We start from the raw sequence: 6425 nt of genomic DNA on the forward strand, positions 1-6425 counted from the left end.
GTCTGATGTCTGCTCCTAAGTAACCCAAGAACAGCAGAAACCAAACACGTCATTCATAGATGACTCTGATAAAAAGAATCACAAATTATTGACTTGTTTTATACACACTGATTAACCACAGTCACATTAACACTTGTGTCCCAGACCCCAAGAAAAACAACACATTATACCTGAGCCTGTCTGCTGCCCTTATGCCCAGGGAGTATGGGCTCTGTAGAGAATGGATCTCATACTGGCCTGGTACTGGCTACACAGGCTAGGCTGGCTGGCCAAGGAGACCCAGCGACCCTGCAGTACTGGATTTACAAGTGGGCACCACAAAGGCTGGCTTATGTGTTCTTGGATGGGAGCTTGGGTCTTCATGGTTTCTGTGGGAAGCTGCAAACGCCATTACAAGAGATGTGGGAAGCCGCAAACACCATTACAAAATGGCGCTGGTTTCAATAAGCCAACGCCCATGAATATGGTAAACAACCAATGTGCACATGTGCCATAGAGTTTTTGCTGAGTCACTGCCTGACCCGAGGCACGTGAATGAGGCGCTGAGGTCACAACCAATCAGATGTGGACACATCACTCCTAGGCCTATATAAGCAGCTAGTTCTGGGGCTCAGGGTCTTTCGCCTACGCAGTCAATGCTCTCCCAATAAACGTGTTGCAGAAGGATCCTGCTGTAGCATCTTTCTTGCTGGCGAGTCAGGCGTCTCACACTTTCAAAGCAAATACTTTAGTGCTGTGCTAACTATGCCTTCTCTTAACAATTTAAACGTGTCTCCTTTAATATACTCTAACTTCTCTGGTTTCGCCATATCCTTCCTCCCCACTCACTTGTCTTTTTAACGGGTAATTGGGTGTCTTCCTCATCAGAATTATGCTTATGCATTCCCAGTTTCCCCTTGTTCCCCTTGTATTGCTTCTTCCTGCCTATCTTCTTAGTTTACTCCCCTGTCAGTCTTTTCTCTGGCTTATCCTGTTTCTTCCCACTCAGTGACTGTGTTTGCTCTAGTCCAGGTGTGCTGCTATAGCTTAGAATGTCTGAAACAATGAGCTGCCGGGTCCTTCCTGGGAAGGCACAAAATGCTGGAGGCAAGCCATAGACCTCTGAGTGCCTTCCTTCACACACTCTAGTGCCAACCTCACCATTACTTGTCCTAACTGTTTGTAAAAGTCTCTTGGTTAGAACTTCGTTTGTCTTCCACAGTGCAAACAAAGGAGAGTCGATTCTTTGCATTATTCATGTTAGCTGTTCAGGTGAAGCTCTCTCTTAATGAATGCACTTGAATCAGTGGGAAACATTCCTGGCTAGATATGTGCAATATTGAGAGGCAAGTTTTTATACCCAAAAGGCAAGGCTGCATCTTTGATGCCTGAATCAACAAATGGCTGGCTCTGCCTCAACAAGGAAATGCCAGATTGTCTCTAATAAAATGTAACACTGTGCAAAGTATCAGCTGGTGTCCACCTGCTGGATTCATTATCCCACCTAATGGTTTTTGCAGGTAACTCAGCAGAGGGACCTAAAATTACATAAATTTGTTCTCAGGTTTTAAATGCACCAGAGTAGTCAGTTTTCCGGTATCTGAGTTGACCCAAGAGCTGAATGGTCCCTGTGTTAATGAGTAATAAATACTCGTGGCTGAGCCTCGCTCTGGTCAGGTGCCAAGGAAATCATCTACTGCCTGGGACCACGCAGGCATTCTCCTTACATACCTCTGATGCAAGCAGAAAAAATGCCTAATCCTTTATAAGTGCAGTAATCCGCAAAACCCAGATAAATATAAAAGGAGCGATAACCACGATTTTAAAGCAAATGATGAAATAAGTTCCCTGTCAATCATATTCTCTGCTGGGGACCAAGTGGAATGTTGATCCAATCATATCCTGACACGCAGAAGCCGCTGCGGAGAGGACAAAGAGACTATGTGCTCACATCACCTCAGCATGGTGTGACTTCTTACTCGCTGTTCTTCATGATGTAGCTGGACTGGAGAAACAGAGAAGAAATGTCATCTGTGTGCTATGTTGCTGTCTTCAACCTTTGTCCATTCCTGTTTCTTTTCTGCTCTACTGTTACTACAGTTGTAGCCAGAGAGAAATCTCAAAGTTGAATAAGGAAAGGGTTATAACCAGATACTATAAGGTGGATAGCTACTTCTTCAGACCTTACTTATACAAAGTAAATGCATGTTAATAGATCTTAGTAAGTCTGCTAATTACTCGATTATTAATGAGAAAATAAAAACATAGCCTTTTAAAAAGAAATACATGTGAAAAGAAAAAGGGTACTAAGACCTTATAAAAGCATACTGCTTATGCGGGAGGATGCTTAGCGGGTAAGAGCGTGGGCTGTGTAAGCATTCAGACTTGAGTTTGGATCCCAACACTCAAGCAAACAGCCAGGCATGGACATACACAACTGTAACCCCAGCATTGTGTGCAACAGAGACAAGAGCATTGCAGGGCTTGTTAGTGGCCAGCCTAGTCTCAGGTTCTGTGACAGGTCTTGTCTCAGGAGAAGTGGGCAGAGAGTGAGAGTATCTGCCTCTGACATCATCAGATGTACATGGGCACACATACTCCCCCTTTACACCCATGCAAGCTCGTACACCCCACACATATCATATACATACACTGAAACACATACATGCTCGTCCCACACATACACACACATCATAAACATATCCAGAAACACACACACACATGCTCATATATGACACACACATGTAGTGCATACCTACCCCACCCCACCCACACACACACCCAGAGCAGTATCTTGGGGTGGCACTTTGCTGTGGTAATTGAAATAGGTTGAATGATCCTGAATTAGTCACCCACTGTATTTTCAATGCAATGAATTCTACAGCTCCTCTCTCACAGATACTGATTGTTCATTCTTTGTTTTTAATATCTCTCACAAATTGACTTCACCCTAATCACAAAGCCCAATTGCCCAACGCTAAATAACTCTAGTCTCTCAGTTGAAGGAGATGCTTAAGTAACAAAAAGGAAGCTTGGGGCATTAAGAGGATGATTCAATGGTAATTTCAATTGACAAAAGGATAATGTCCAAGTAAATGAGAGAGAGCTGTTAAACCTACAGATACATTTATGTCTTGGAGTGATTTGTTATTCAAACAGTTCACAAGCTAGACCAGTTTTATTGGCTTTCATTTACCAAGCACTGGCTATTTCAGTGTTCAGCCATGGCCTCTGCAAGCACAGGTTCCTATAATTGCTAATGCAGTCTCAGGTCACACTTTACCCTTGATACAATTGTGGTGGTGGTGGTGGTGCTGCTGCTGCTACTGCTGCTGCTGCTGGTGATGGTGATGGTGATGGTGATGGTGTGTTTGTGTGTGACAGAGTGACTAGAAAGGATTAAAATCTCTGCAGAGTTCACAGTTTACCCCTGAAGGTAAAGGGTATTATTTGACTATTTTCTCCAAATTTAAGCATTCCCTTCTAGAGGGAGGGGAGTCTCAGGGAACTCAAGAGGTTAAAAAATAAAGTGACAGAAACTTGGAAGACTGAAAAGTTCTTGAGCGACTTTCCCTAACATTACAAAAAGTGTTGACAGATTCTGCCCACCTCACTCCACCCCATCTTATCCCATCCATCTTCCCACCACACTCCCAAATGCAGGGAAAGCTAGCAACATAGCCTGAAAGCTGTGCAGAAAGCCCCAGGGTTCCACTTACCATGTTGGGGTGATGCAAATCCCTGCTCCCTTAGGTCACCCCTAACCCAATACAAACTCACTGGTTCTCCATTTTGAACTTTGATGCAATTGGTACTGTCATGAGCTCCCTTTCAGGGATGAATAGATGGTTGAAAAGATCACATGCCTGATCTTCTTCATACAGTTTCAATACATACATGTTTTTGTGTTTTGGCTTTTATTTCTACATTCATATTTAATAAAATCTTAATTTTATTAGTAAGTTATTTATTTATCAGTTTGGTCCCCTGGTTTCTGCTGGGCAAATTGTGATGCCCTTCATACACACAAAAAGAAAGAAAATAGAAATAGTCTCACTCTTTCTACCGCAGTAGCCATTTTCCAGTAACTCACCAAAATGACAAAGGGAAAGAAGAGGGGCACTCATTCTATGTTTTCTAGGCCTTTTAGGAAACATGGAGTTGTTTCTTTCAACATATACATGAGAATCTACACGAAGGGTGATAGTGTAGACATCAAGGAAATGGGTACTGTTCAAAAAAGAATGCCCCATAAGTGTTACCACAGAAAACCAGAAGAGTCTACAATGTCATCCAGCATGCCGTGGGCATCATTGTAAACAAGCAAGTTAAGAGCAAGATTTTGGCCAAGAGGATTAATGTGCAGATTGAGTACATCAAACACTCAAAGAGCAGAGACAGCTTCCTGAAGCGGGTGAAGGAGGACGAACAGAAGAAAACGGAAGCCAAAGAGAAGGGCACCTGGGTTCAGCTGAAGTGCCAGCCTGCGCCACCCAGGGAAGCACACTTTGTGAGGACTAACAGAAAAGAGCCTGAGCTGCTAGAGCCCGTTCCATACAAATTTATGGCCTAGTGTACAAAAAGGAAATAACCAGGACTCGAGAGAGATTAGGAGAAAATGGAGCATACTGTGTTTTGTTCAATGATGTTATTCGGGGAGATGCAAAGGATTCTGATAGCTAATGTTTTCTATGTTTTATGAATCTGCTGTATATCACACCTTTCGAAAGGGTGGAGGCTGACCTCCACAGGCATCAATATAACTGACACTTGATGAGAATTCTTAGTGTGCACAGTTTGACTAGCTATGTCTAATGAATCTGTGTCATTTTGATCAGTTTGGAATCTATTTGCATTTGCTTTAAGAATGGCAGTTAAGGGGCTAGAGAGATGGCTCAGTGGTTAAGAGCACCCAACTGGCAGCTCCCAACTGTGTATAGCTTCAGTTCCAGGGGATCTGAGGCCCTCACACCAATGCCTATAAAATAAAGTCAAATACATTATTTTTTAAATTTTTCTTTTTTCTTTTTCTTTTTTTTTTAAAGACAACTAAAAGAGACAGTAACTGTCCAATCAAATCTTAGTTAACCACATTTAGTGTAAACTTCAAATATGATACTAAAACCTAAATTCAGTTCACTATGCACAGAGGTGCCATAAGCAATATGCACTGGCGTGTTGGTTAAAAAAGTGTTTTCATAAACTTCTCTTGGGAAGAACAGAAAACTCTGTGCTCTAATGATTGAATTTCATGGTGAAAGCATCAGTTGTGGATGAATTCATCTCATCAACATTTTACAGCACACCCACCTCTCCTTCAGATAGGTAACGCTTTACAGAATCCACATTCGAGTGCTCCTCAAGACAGCCTTGTGCTCCGCCCAACAGAACAATGTGCCTCATCATAGAAGTTCAATGCAAGAGCAAAGGAGTCAGGGACAGGGAGTAGAGTATCTGATTGGGGGCCTTGCCATTTCCTGGAGGAGGAAGCATTTAAATTGAAACTCGGGGGACAGCTAAGATTTCAGTAATTAAAGAGGAGGGTTTTCTTCAGACTTATAATTAACAGTATGGAAAGGCAGGAGGTATGTAAGAGGAAACAACACGAAGAATCTGCCAGCTGTGGTACTGTGTGTGTTCCCATATTGTGGGACCTCTGTGCCCCTTAGACAAGACTAGGGCGCACCTCTCCAGCAACTGAGAAATTTAGAATGCTTCTTTCTCTCTTCTCCCCAAAGATAACCACAAGAACTAGTTCATCTCACTCTGCTTCTTTCCTTTCCTTTCCTTTCCTTTCCTTTCCTTTCCTTTCCTTTCCTTTCCTTTCCTTTCCTTTCCTTTCCTTTCCTTTCCTTTCCTTTCCTTTCCTTTCCTTTCTTTTTGGTTTGTTTGATTGGTTTAGGATTGTTTTTTAGAGAGGAGGGTTGACTTTTAGAGACACGGTGTCTTGTTTAATAGCCCAGTGTGCGGGCTCATTTTCTGTCAGCTTGACACAAGCCATAGTCATCTGAAAGGAGGGAACTTCAATTGAGAAAATGCCTCCAGAAGACCCATCTGTAAGCAGACAAAGGCATTATCTTAATTAGAAATCTGTTGGGGAGGGCTTAGCCCACTGTGTATACCCCCTCCCCCCGCCCCGGGGGCTGTTGTTTCTGCATTCTATGAGGAAGCAGGCTGCTCAAGCAAGCCATCTTGGGATGTTTAATCACAGCAATAGTAACCCTGACTGAGAGACCCAGGTTTGTAATAAATTCACTATGCAGCTCAGGCCAACTCTGAACTCCCGACCTTCCTGATGGTCAATCTGTTTTCTCCATACTAGCCAGCAGAGAAAGATTTTATGAATGATAATGGTAACAATCTCATTCTTCCATCAAAATACATTAACATTTTCCTGCATTAAAATTCCTGAAATAAAAGGAAAATCTAAGGTTTTCGTGACTCAG

At 42.7% G+C, this 6425-nt stretch overlaps 1 pseudogene; it reads left to right on the forward strand.

Annotated features, from left to right (window-relative positions):
* The first annotated feature begins 4076 nt into the window (after positions 1 to 4076).
* On the forward strand, positions 4077 to 4552 carry LOC147005656 (large ribosomal subunit protein eL21 pseudogene; annotated as a pseudogene).
* Positions 4553 to 6425: the final 1873 nt, after the last annotated feature.

This window comes from Mus caroli, unplaced genomic scaffold (genome assembly GCF_978045245.1).
Source record: "Mus caroli unplaced genomic scaffold, Mus_caroli_1 scaffold_3, whole genome shotgun sequence".
In the NCBI taxonomy this organism is placed as follows: domain Eukaryota; kingdom Metazoa; phylum Chordata; class Mammalia; order Rodentia; family Muridae; genus Mus; species Mus caroli.